The sequence below is a fragment of the Orcinus orca genome, chromosome 4 (assembly GCF_937001465.1).
Source record: "Orcinus orca chromosome 4, mOrcOrc1.1, whole genome shotgun sequence".
NCBI lineage: Eukaryota > Metazoa > Chordata > Mammalia > Artiodactyla > Delphinidae > Orcinus > Orcinus orca.
The window spans coordinates 13,022,698-13,036,132 of NC_064562.1; the positions used below are offsets into that span (position 1 = coordinate 13,022,698).

At 36.2% G+C, this 13,435-nt stretch overlaps 1 long non-coding RNA gene across 1 annotated transcript; it reads right to left on the reverse strand.

Annotated features, from left to right (window-relative positions):
- Nucleotides 1-661: 661 nt before the first annotated feature.
- Nucleotides 662-12,376, reverse strand: LOC125964217 (uncharacterized). Its single transcript, XR_007476977.1, has 3 exons — nt 12,304-12,376; nt 6,256-6,354; nt 662-799 (listed from the first exon to the last, which is right to left on the reverse strand). It is a non-coding gene; the product is annotated as an uncharacterized LOC125964217 (long non-coding RNA).
- Between the last annotated feature and the right edge of the window lie 1,059 nt (nt 12,377-13,435).

Below are 13,435 nucleotides of genomic sequence, written 5' to 3' on the forward strand. Positions count from 1 at the left end.
TTCAGGTCTATCTTTTGACTCTAATTACAATGCTGTTTTAACTACAACACACACATGTGCATGAAACACATTTAAACATGTTTATATGCCTTGTGATTCAAGGTTAAAAATTAAGTCCATACATTTATACTTTCCTTCCAAAGACACTATAAAGATGATAGTAAAATGATTTTAAAGCTATAAACCCACATCAGGGAAAGATCATCAAAAGATGAAAGATTTCAAGTATTTTCTGGAAAATGAGTATGGATGGAGGTGCAGTTGCTAAAGAAGCAAAGCGAAAGTTTCACAAATTGGAATGAGTAGAGGGAGGTTATAAGCCAGGAAAGAACCACTCTCCTAATAAGAATTTTGGAAAGATTCTAGGACAGGATAGGATGCAAGCATACGATGTGGGACTAAAATTGGAGAATTAATTGCAGTAGTATTCAAAAGTCTCTTGCCTACATGCTCTGTACCTATACCGCAACCAATGATCACTATCAACTGTAGAAGGAAACGACCAGTGTCTAAGCATTCATCTTGGACAAACAAAAAGATAATTATTTTCAAAATAAATTCAGTGAATTACCTGAGGAAAAATAGAGCAGTCCATGTCAGTGTGTTTCAAAGAAAAGTATTAGTAAGTGTGTTCTTTTGGGAAATGCCAACATAGTGGTTCGTTCATTGTTCACTTGCCCTAATCCAATCTTTGCAGGTAAATAAGCCTTCCCATGTACACTAAGTGCATTGTAATTCTTCCCATTGATTCATTTTGAATAGGTATAGAAGTCATTTATCAACAGATATCTGATATGGTCTGAAGGAAAGAAATGATAAAGGTAACAAATGTGAAAAATAATCTACAAAAAACAGAAAATCCTAGGAACATGTGAAAGTTTAAACATCTTAAAATTTCACTCTGGATAGAGCATCAAAAAGAGCATATAAAACAAGAACAGGCTCATGCGAAAAATAAAAAGAAACAAAGAATTTTAAAACATCTTAGAAATTCATATAATATTTTAAATTAAACATTACATCCAAAATAGTGCTCAAATAAAAAGTTGTGCAGCTCAATGATTTTAACAAAGTGAATACATCCCTGTGATAAGATAAATATCAAGAGACAGAATATTATCAGTATCACAGAAGCTCCTGTCATTCTCACCACCAAATTGCTTTACAAAAAGCTTCTAATAATTTACATTCTCAGTAGCAGTTGCTCCATATCCTTGTCAACAGTTGGTGTCAGCCTTTCCATTTTTGCAGTCATAATGGGTATAGGGAGTTAATTTACATCTCCTTAATGACTAATGAATTTAGCATTAGTCAATATGTTTCTTGGTAATTTCAATGGCCTCAATTGTAAAGTAAATTTGTAAGTTTTACTCTTTCAATGATGTCTTTGGAGGAACAAAACCTCTTGATGTTTAACATTGATCAACTTACCAATTTTCTCCTATTTGTACTTTTTGTGTGCTCTTAAAAAAAAATCTTTATGTTTCCTAATGTCATTAAGATATTTTTGTTTTCTTGTAGACACATTACAATTTTACTTGTCACATTTTGATCTGCAATACAATATCATAAAGTCAAGATTTTTTTCACATGAATATTCAATATTTTCAGCAACAGTTATTGGTAAATGAAACATATCTTTTTTCAATCACACTCCAGGGCTACTACTGTCATAAATCAAATGACCATATTCACATTGGTCTCTTTTTGGACTCTCATTTCTAATTTACTGGTCTGCTCTTATGTTGTTATCACACTGTATTCATTACTGTGGCTTTATACTAGGTATATCAATACACCAGGTATGTTCTTCAAGATTGACTTGGCTATTCTGATTTTACAACTTTAAAACAAAATTTCCAGAATACTTTTTTAAATTAGCAGAAGGTTTGGAAGACAAAAGCAAGAAAATATGCCAGAATGTAGGATTTAAAAATAAAGACCAAAAAGTAAGAAAAATAAGAGATGTAGGATACCAAATCAGGTGGTACACATTCTGAAAATAGAAGTTCCTTGAAAAACACAGAGAGAGAAACTTGGCAATTAGACAAATTTTTTAGAACAATTAATGGCTTTTTTTTTTTTTTTTTTTTTTTGCGGTACGCGGGCCTCTCACTGTTGTGGCCCCTCCTGTTGCGGAGCACAGGCTCCGGACGCGCAAGCCCAGCGGCCATGGCTCACGGTCCCAGCTGCTCCGCGGCATGTGGGATTCTCCCGGACCGGGGCACGAACCCGCGTCCCCCGCATCGGCAGGCGGACTCTCAACCACTGCGCCACCAGGGGAGCCTTTTAATGGCATTTTTAATGGAAATCCTAAGGAGCCCTGCTTTCACCTCAAACCGCACTCCCTCCTTTAGCACTATCAGTAAATACCAGCACAATCATTGCTCAGAATTGGTGTTCTAAATGCCTAAGATTGCAAACTTTTAAAAAAATAAATGTGATAGCTCATTCTCCAGCAGGTTAAGGTAGGAGATATAACAACATGGTATTTGATTTGATTAAGGTATATTTTTATTTAAATACAAGCATTTCAGCAATTTAAAAAATCAGGGTTTTCAAGTTTTACAGTATTTTAACAAATGAGATTTCATTTCATTTAATGACGGTGTCTCTTATAAAGTATTAAATTGTTCTCCTAAAATATATAGATACTACAAAGAAACAAGTTGCTAAAACGTACATTCAAAATGTTCAAGAAAAGAAGAAACTCAATAGGTAAACACTGCTCGAATTCAAATTACAAGTATCTTATGCAATTAAAACTAAATCAGCTTAACTGTAGTAAACAAAAATTATCTTTTAACAATTTTTTTTATGGTTTGTCTTTCTATCTTTCTCTTTATAGTAAACCTAATATGGCATGGATAATGCTTTTTAAAAATCTGTTTGAAAGTTCAAACTAATTTCCACATAATTGTGTTAGAGGATTAATGAATCTGTGAAATTTTTCAAGGTTCTTTGAGGTGCTCTTAGTAAAGCCATGGAGCTTTACTTTTGAATTATGCCCTTGTCAAGGAGTCTGGACTATTTGATTCAGTGTGTGATTACAACAGTTTTTCAATTAATGTGTACTAGTTTCATGACATAACTCTAGCCCGTGTTAACACTTCAACCTCATTAAGATATAATGTTATATAAGTAACTATTGTTAGCCCTAATATTAATTCTCTGACCTCAAGTAATTGAACCTAACAGCAGTGGCACAGAAAGAATTACTGATTTAATTTAGGTCATTTCTCAGTGAATGTTTTAAGCTAGGTATAATGTAAACTACCATGAACTGACCTAGGATATGTACAAATAATATTATATTTAAATAAGAAATCATTCATTTGGAAAACATTGATATTATAGTTGTTCAAATTACAGGGACAATGCTAAATGTGCTTGTTCACAATTACTGCCACGAAACTTTATACTCAGACTGCTTTAAGTATGCAACCTTTGAGGTTAGAACTTGGAATTCATCCTGCTTGCTCTTATCAACTAATGTAATGATTACAGATCTTATAGAGAGAATATGGAGAAAAGAAAGAAGGAAGGAAGGAAGAAGGAAGAAAGGTACGCTGAGGAGGGAAGAAGAGAGAGAAAGACATATTCTAACAAGCTCATCCAAATTTTAAGAGATATTTATGTTTTGGACAGAATATAAGTACACCATACATTTGACGTTGGGGTAGGAGAGCAGGCAGTGTAGGGAGATATGGATGAAAAAAGAAACCAAATATTTATTGAGAATTCATTATAAGTCAATCATTGCACAAAATTTTTAAATAGCTAGAGCTGACTCCTGCCCTTGTCAGTTTGGGGAGGGCGGTGGGGGGATGGCAGACATACAAAGCAGGCTTGGCCAATCAGAGTGGTTTAGTTCCCAAGCCTAAGCTTGGTTTGATATGAGCTCATGACCTAAGTCCAAGGAATTAGTCTAACTTTTAACTGACCTACCAAAAAATATGTTATTTCTAATCGTGGTGAACTCAAAAATTAAGCAGGCGCTGTTAGTTATTGTCTAACAAAAAGAGAGCTTGCCAGAAAGTTGAGGCCAGTGGATGAAATTAAGTTAATACAGGGAGAGAACCAATATTTAACTATAGCATTTGAACTCCTAGATTGAGTAGTACGTAAAGTTTGACCACTAATAAATCTCTCCTCCATTTTTATTTTTTATATTTTTGCTTGAGTCTATTTGGGGTGGATTTTCTGTAAATGACAACTCTAAAAGTCCTCATTAGTTGAGAGACAAATTTAGGATTGAAACCCAATTTTTTGTACTATCTCCCTGTCTACTTGCTACAATTATCCATGATAAGTAGCTTTCATGCAGACTAAATAAACCTAATTATTGTAAATTGAATTAAAAGCAGGTAAACATTTCCAGTAAAAATGTTAAAATGCTTTCATTCAGTAAATATCACAGACGAAGGTCAGGGAGACATTTCACAATAAATAGAAATCATGGTTCATGTTTTATGCCATTTAAAAGGACATAAAATTCAAGATAATACATTATCCAAGATAATATGAAATATATGATATGCTAAAGATTAACCTTAGTTTCTAAGGGAAAAATAAAACCAAATATATTCATCAGGATTTTGCTAATTGCTTTTGTTTGTTTTTAACTACCTGAAAACATCTATTGGAATTAAATGAAGTCCCCTTGTTTTATTGCAGTTATTACTGACTAAGTAAAAGTTAATGAGAAAATATTATGTTAATTGAATGGTATTGCATTTCAATCAATGAGAAAACATTTATTAATATAATATTCATTCTCTCATTGTTATGTGCATGATTGAAAATACTGGCCATAATAAGTATAAATCGGGCTGAACAGACAAAATAAATCTGCATGATTTAACAGACAGCACTTCAGAGAAATCTGTAATACATAGTCATACTTATGGATTCACTCTATCCATTAAACATCCTGCACAACCATATAGACAGCCTGGTAAACATATGCATATGCAAATGCTAGATTGCACAACAATCTAAAACAGCAGCTTAAAAGATTTTGGGGTGTCATGCTTCCCCTGATATGAGGTTCCACTCAGCTTTCAAGAAAAACTTAGTACTCACTCTACTTACTTGCATTAGCTCTTAAAAGGGGTCTAAACCATCTTGCCTGAAGAACAGAAATTAAGTCCAAGGATAGAGCAAACAGCTGACCATCAAATCAAAAACTGATATAACAAGTCTTTTTCTGTCCCAGGCATTGTCATATTAAAAGTAATAGGGCAGGGAAGGGCCATTGAGGTATAAACCAAAGATGTTTGTAATAAGGAATCTATTGAGTCTGAGCTGTTTGGAACTCAGGGCTGACAGATGAAGAAAGAGAAGCAATCCAAGTCAATTCATGGATGTGTAAGTGCCACTGTTTTGGAGAAACTCAAGAGACCTACGGAATGACACAAAAGACATCACCTCTTGACAAAGACATTTATGGGGGCCACTACCCAATGACAACTAAAGCAGTATGGACTTCAGCTTAAGTAAAGAAGAAGCTAAAATTGTAGAGTCTTCCCTAGGTTCATAGATAGGTGTTAGGAGGTTTCTAGTCCTTATGAAATTATATGCCAAAAATTACATGTGTGTGTATGCATTTTCCTGGGCCAAAATTAAATTCTTAAAAGGGTCTATGACCAGCAACAAATTTAAATCCCACTAACTCAAAGCCTAGTTCCAAACTCAAATGGGTAATAAAGGGAGAGCTGCTAATTACCTGAGTAGCAGACTTTTGCCTAGTTCCCAGAGAAAGAATGGAATAGCCTTTGTACCTATGGCTGCTTACTGAGATATTACTGAGATACTCCCTAGCAAGAATTCAAAACAAAACAAAACCAAAAAAGATTATAGAAATGCTTTAACAGATTGCAATAATTTAAAATGTCACATCTAGATATTATGCTTAGAAAATGAAAACTTTTATTTTTTTTTAAATGTTACATGTTTATCTGTGTCACTCATGAGGTTTAGCATATAGAAACCTTTCTCTCGCAAAGTGCCAAAGCCTCAGCCACGTGCAGTTACATTGAACCAATACAGACTCTCACCTTTGCCAGTTCCTCAGTCATGTGCTTTGTTCTCAGGCCCTGCTGGGGCCCATTACTGTAATTTGTACAGCTTGCCACTAGTATAGCCTTCACCTCAATAGGGGACTGGGGAAATTGTTCTCATTTTCATTCCTGGGTCTTCACCATTTAATCTATCACCTCTTACCACATCTTTTATAGAAAAGAAAACACTTACTTGCTACCTCTGTCCCAAATCCTTCATTCCCAGTGGGCAACTTCTCTTTCTTGTACCTCAATTACTGCTGCTATTGAAAGATGCATCAAAATCCTTTTCCTGCAGAAATTGGGCACAATATTTGGTATTATTCACTGGTCCTATTTGGCATCATTGACTGGTATAATTTCACAATTCCACTTAATTAAAGACCACGTAGGCACATTGAAACCCTAGCAATGAGAGGGTGCCCACTGGGAAAGAATAGCAAGTACTAAATATAAACTTGTTGAATAAATGAATGAATGGATGAATGACTATTTGTGAAAAACAAATGAAATAACATATAGGAGACTGAAAATGAAATACTTTCATGATATTCTATTATTATAATCCTTTCCTGTGTTATTCTATTCTATTATTATAATCCTTTCCTGTGTTATTCACCTATGAAGAATTCTTCACCTGTGATAAAAAGATTATAATAAAAAAAAAAAAATGCCATAGGGGCTTCCCTGGTGGCGCAGTGGTTGAGAGTCTGCCTGCCGATGCAGGGGACATGGGTTCGTGCCCCGGTCCGGGAAGATCCCACATGCCGCGGAGCGGCTGGGCCCGTGAGCCACGGCCACTGAGCCTGCGCATCCAGAGCCTGTGCTCCGCAACGGGAGAGGCCACAACAGTGAGAGGCCCGTGTACCGGAAAAAAAAAAAAAAAAAAATGCCATAGAAGGGTTTCATTTTCAGCCTCCTATATATTACTTCATTTACTTTTCACAAATATTTTCTTATTCATTAATTACTTCATTCAACAAATTTATATTGAGTGCTTACCATGTGCCAAACATTGCTCTGGGCCTGAGAAATAAAATAGTAAAGTTAGACAAAGTTCTAGCCCTCCTGCTGCTTAAATTCTAGAATGCACTAAAAGAAAATAGACATATTAATTATATACAGTGAAGTTTCTAGTAATAAACAGGATAAAGGGATTTATAATGGACAGGTGTAGCAAGAGGAGCTATTTTTAATGGAATGGTTAAGGAATACTGCATTGAGAAGGACATGTTTGATGCAAGCTGTGAAAGAAGTGAAGGAGTGAGTCTTCTAACAAGAAAGGTTAAAGCCAAGGCCCTGAGGCAGAAACCATCTGTGCCCATTCAGGGATCATCTACTATTCTAGTAGTTTTCATGCTTTTCACCAAGAATGAAAGTGAGACATAGAAATTTTATGATCTTGCTGAAGACCACACATTTTGTGGATGAGACATGTAGAGCTAGAGCTACAGCTCACAAATATGTACCACTTACCCAGAATCGTCCTTAAAAGCTGCACGATTCAGAGAAGGCTGCCTACTGAGGATTTGTGAAGGAAACTTGGTCACTGACACAAATGGATAAATGTAGACTAGGGACACACTCTCTCTCCAATGTCTCTTTAAAGGGAAGGGATTTATTTTATTCATCTTTGTATGCTCAGCCAATAGTATAATGCCTAGTACAAAGTAGTTACAGTCATGATTACATTTAACTCTGAGATTTCGAGTTTGGGGTCCTGAGCACAAGGCTGTATCACTTAATAATGATGTGCCTTTGGCACATCACATTATTCTAAGCCTTTATTGCCTTCGTTTTTATAAAGGAGAGTATAAAACCTTATACTGGTGGTGTATTAATTAAATGATAAATTATATGTGAAAAGTATTCATTAAGTATTATATTAAGGATTTTATAGAACTGTATGTGTGTGTGTATATATATATATATAATTATGTATATATATTATTTTCACAGATGGCTGTGCCTAAGAGCAAGGAACATACTCATATTGTCAATGCTGAAGTGCAGTCCCAGGACATGAGCAAGGTGAATGTATATCCTCAAAAGCCAAGATTTTAAAGCACTTGAGGATAAATGCAAGCTATGTCTTTGGGAATATTAAAGAATTCTCCTATCAAATATATAAGGTAACATCACGGTAAAGAATAACAGAGAGGATAATAAAAAAACAAAAGGATCAGAAGGTTGATAATGCTGAAATAAGCCATGAATGTATCTAAGGCTAGACAGTCCCATGTCAATTATCTTTAAAGTGGGTTATTTTAATAGATCATCTGTTACATGCTTGGGTTATCCTGGGTTGAAATATCAGAGTGAGCATGGGCACTTAGAAAGGCAATATGATTCTATTTGTCACTGTTTACACACTTCAAAGTTTCTAAGACACTAGATCGTAAATGTTCTCACCAAAGAAAAAGAAATAATAATTAGGTAACATGATGGAGTTGTTAACTAAAGCTACTGTGGTAAACATATTGCAATATATCAAATCAACCTGTTATACACCTTAAATTTACACAATGTTATATGTCAATTATATCTCAATTTTGGAAAAAGAAATTTTTTTTAAATGGTTGCAGTGTCATATAACCATGGAAACTTATAATTTTTAACATATTGTAGAAGTCCAATAGAAAACTGTGAAACTGGGCTTCCCTGGTGATGCAGTGGTTAAGAATCCACCTGCCAATGCAGGGGCAGGGGACACGGGTTCGAGCCCTGGTCCGAGAAGATCCCACATCAAGCAGAGCAACTAAGCCCGAGCACCACAACTACTGAGCTTGCACCCTAGAGCCCTCGAGCCACAACTACTGAGCCTGCGCTCTAGAGCCCATGTGCTGCAACTACTGAAGCCCGCGTGCCTAGAACCCATGCTCCACAACAAGAGACGCCACCACAATGAGAAGCCCGCGCACCACAATGAAGAGTAGCCCCACTCACCACAGCTAGAGAAAGCCTGCGGGCAGCATCGAAGACCCAGTGCAGCCAAAAAAAAAAGAAAGAAAACTGTGAAACCAATTCCACAGAAAAGAGTAGTCTTACTTGCGTGGGGTTGCCTGAGGAAACCTGCCTGGCTGAAGCACTGCAGTAAGAATTAGAATAGCCTGGAATTACACCCTACTTTCAAGTTAACAAGTTAGCCTGCCACAGTTTTATGGATGCTGAGTCAGAGACAGAGGACTGTTTTACTCATGACATAGCAGGTATTTTAAATGTAATGTATGCTATGGCTCTGCTTGTCCCCAAGTCCCATTGATATTTTATGGAACAGCCCTGGTGGATGCAGGTAGTTTATGTCAATGAGGAACCCTGAGGAACTCGAACCTAGAAAATTCCAATCTTTTAATGAGGGCTGCTAGAAAACCTGCCCTACCTTTGCCCAGAGGGAGACATTATTATCCTGGACAACAAACAAATCTACCTCTGTCCCAGAAGAAGATACAGTCTCTATCTTTCAAGGCTGTTTGCTATACAAATATTCTTGAGAAGATAGCCTGGAACAAAATCTGTCAAGGCCTCTAAGAAGATATATGGAAATGTGAGAGACCCATGAAGAATTGTCTCCAACAGGTAAACTAAAAAAAAATTATGCAAGCAGATCAAGGGTTTTGAAGGGTAGGCCTAAATAATGATCTAAAACAAGTAAAGTTTTTAAGCTGAGAGTCAGCAGAAGAAGGGGAAGAATATTTTATTTTAGTATTATGTTAATAGGTAGATCAGTTAGAAAACATAAAATATAAAATGATGAGGGTCTGTAACTAAATAATGTCAGTGAGAATTAAAGTTCATTGGAAAATTCAATGAAAATTATGCAGTATTACTAATAGGACATAATGACTTATTGTGGGAAATGAAAAAATATATATTTTTAAATGACATCATTTCTACATATAAAATTTAATATATGAAAAACGGGCATCTTAAGTACATTTAAAAAGAAGTATATTTTGAAAGATATTAGGGCAATTGGTTAGCTATTTGAAAAAAAAGTCATCATAGATTTGTATTTTACATTGTTCCCCAAAATAAGTTGTAGGTAATTGAAAAAAACATTGAATTTGAAGAAACAAATACATGAAATAGACATATTAGAAGAAAATATTAGAGTATATGTTTTCTCCATAATTACATAAATAAGTAACAAAACCAGAAAACAAATATTTATGTTATTGTGGAGAAAATCTTCCTAAATACACAAACAAATGCAGATTTCATAAAGGTAAGCATCTTATAACACTTTACCTTTATTTATAATCATGCCACTTTGAGGCTATTTTTGGCATTTTACTCTATTTGACATATATTTTCAACCATATAAAATATTATTAGTTTTGTCTTAGAGTCAAAAGTAAGTTGTATTTACTCATGTATTTACCTTTTCCAGGGCTATTCTTCCTTTCCTGAATTTTCTTACTTCTATCTGTGTACCTCTTAGATTTTTGTGTAAAACAGACAACCTCAAATTATAGTGGCTGACTTGAAACAATTGTTCTATTGGGCTCAAGTTTCTATGTATCAGCCTGATTGTGGCCTGGCTTAGCTGACAGCTAAGTTCTCTCACGCTTCTGTGGTCAGTGGCAGGTCAACTAATTGCAGGATGATCTAGAATGGCCTGCCTCACATGTCAGGTAGCTGGTAAGCTCATTGGTCTAGGATTTATTTCCATGGGGACTTCATTCCATGTGGTATTTCATCCTCCACTAGACTGGCCCACCATTTTTCACATGCTGGCTTCACAGTTCCAAAGAGTGGCTAGAGCAATTTATAGTTTTCAAGCCTCTGTTTCATGTTTGCCAATTTCCAATGGCCAAAGCAGTATATCTGTGTATTAGTTTGCTAGGGCTGCTATAACAAAGTGCCACAGACTGGCTAGCTTAAAAAACAGAAATTTATTCTCTCACAGTTCTAGAGGCTGGAAGTCCAAAATCAAGATGTTGACAGGGTTTGTTCTTTCTGTAGGCTTTGACTGAAGAATCTGTTTTAGACCACTCTCCTTGGCTTGTAAAGGTCTATCTTCTCCCCTTGTCTCTCCACATTGTCTTCCCTCTATATATGTCTCTGTGTCCAAATTTCCCTTTACTTAAGGAAACTAGTTGTATTGGATTAGGAGCCACCTAATGACCTCACTTTAACTTGACTACCTACACAAAAATCTTATCTCAAAATAAGGTCACATTCTGAGGTACTGGTGGTTAGGACATCAACATATGAATTAGGAGGGGTTACCTAATTCAATCCATACAACCTAGCAAACAGATTCACTTGGTGATACAAGGGACCCAGATCTTAATGGGAGGATCTACAATGACAAATCGCAAGGAAGGGGGTGGAGGAAGGGGTGCTTATTTTGGCCACTTTTACAATCTACAAGCATCTAAAATCATCTTATTTTTTCCTGGAAAATACTTTCAGTATTTACTTTAGTGAAAGACTATTATTACTACTTTTCCCTCATTTTTTTGTGTTTCTGAAAATGTCTTTATTTCACTACATCTCTGAAGTTGATTTTCAGTGAGTATAGAATTCCAATTTGCCAGTTCTTTTAGCACCTTAAGATGTCATTGTGCTGTCTGGCTTCCATGGTTTCAGATTAAAAAGTGGCAATTAATTTTATCATTTGTTCCATGAAGGTAATGTGTTTTTTATCTATGATTTATTTTATAATTTGTGCTTTGGCTTTGGTTTTTTATCAATTTACTTCTGAATAGTGCATAGATAGAATATGGGCAGATCACCATGACTTCTAGCTAGATCTCTTGTTTTGTGCTGGAATATTTCTATATTTCTCTTATTGTTAGGGCATTACCAGAGAAGGAATCTCAGCTGAAAGTCTAGGTTGCCTTATCAGGGCTCCTACTACTTGGTAAGTCCTGAGATCCAATTTTTGTCTCTCCAGCTAAATTAATTTCTTGTATTCTTTGCTTAACTTTTTATTCTTTAATTAACTATGTTCTGCTTGGATTCTCAATAACTTGCCCTGGGAATATACAGTTAAGAATCAGCAAATGCCTCAAAGAGAAGTTGCAGGAAAAATAGCACTGTACTTTTCTATGGTTTTCTCTTCTCCAAGATTCTGACTCTTCAAGTCATGGTTGCTTTGGCAGCCTTGAACTCTCATTTTTACCTGTAAAGCCCTGAGAGACTGCCATAGGCTCTAGGATGCTGTATTCTGTTTGGCATTTATGTTTACTGTAGAGAATAAGCAAAATGCTCCAAAAGGAAATAGAGATCTCACCTCAATGTGTTTTCTTCTCTGACGAAACTGTACCCATCGAGATCTGGCTGCCTTGATTGTTCTCTGGTGTCTGCAAACAGATTTTTAAAAATTATTTAAATATAGCTTTTACAGTTGCTGTCATTAGAACAGTGAGTCTGATATACTCTTTTTTGTCATAGCCAGAAGCAGAAGTTCCCATAACATTTAAAGGTGAACCAATGTTTGGGTGTGCACACACACATATGCGCACGGGCGTGTGCACACACAGGCACACACGCAGCCCCCACATGACTTAGTTATGGACCATATGATTTCAAGAATAGACTTCTAGACAAATTAGCTCAAGTTTAGATGGATACATGGGACACTTACGAAACCTAATTTCTAAATGTACAATGTAAAGCTGAGAATGTCATATAAAAAGCAGCTATTTTTGAGATTGAATGGTCTACTTTTTAAATACTTTTTGCTCTTTCAGTGAATTTGCTTCGTTCTACTTTTTTATGAGAGCCATCTAATTTACTTGGCCAAAAGTTGGAGGCAAATCCCAAGTCCACTGACCTTATAGCCCCAAGGCCTATCTCCAACTGGATGATTTGATGTTTATACCTATTTTCAAAAGAGAGCATTTGGACTTCCCTGGTGGCACAGTGGTTTAGAATTCGCCTGCTAATGCAGGGGACACGTGTTCAAGCCCTGGTCCAGGAAGATCCCACGTGCCACGGAGCAACTAAGCCCGTGTACCACAACTACTGAGCCTGCACTGTACAGCCCAGGAGCCACAACTACTGAGTCCTTGAGCTGCAACTACTGAATCCCATGCGCCTAGAGCCCATGCTCCACAACAAGAGAAGCTACCTCACTGCAACGAAAGAGTAGCCCCTGCTCGCCACAACTAGAGAAAGCCCACACTCAGCAGTGAAGATCCAACACAGCCAAAAATGAATAATTTTTTTAAAAAAGAGAGATCATTCTCAGTGTTGCCAAATATAGGAAACAAGCACGCTCTCACACTGATTTCATCAGAAGCCATATACTCTTCATTGTCTCCTTATTTCTTATGGATACACTGTATGTGCTCCTGGCCATGACCAGTCCCTCCATCCCCTCTCACTTATTTGAGGAAAATACTTCAGCAATTGTCTTCTTT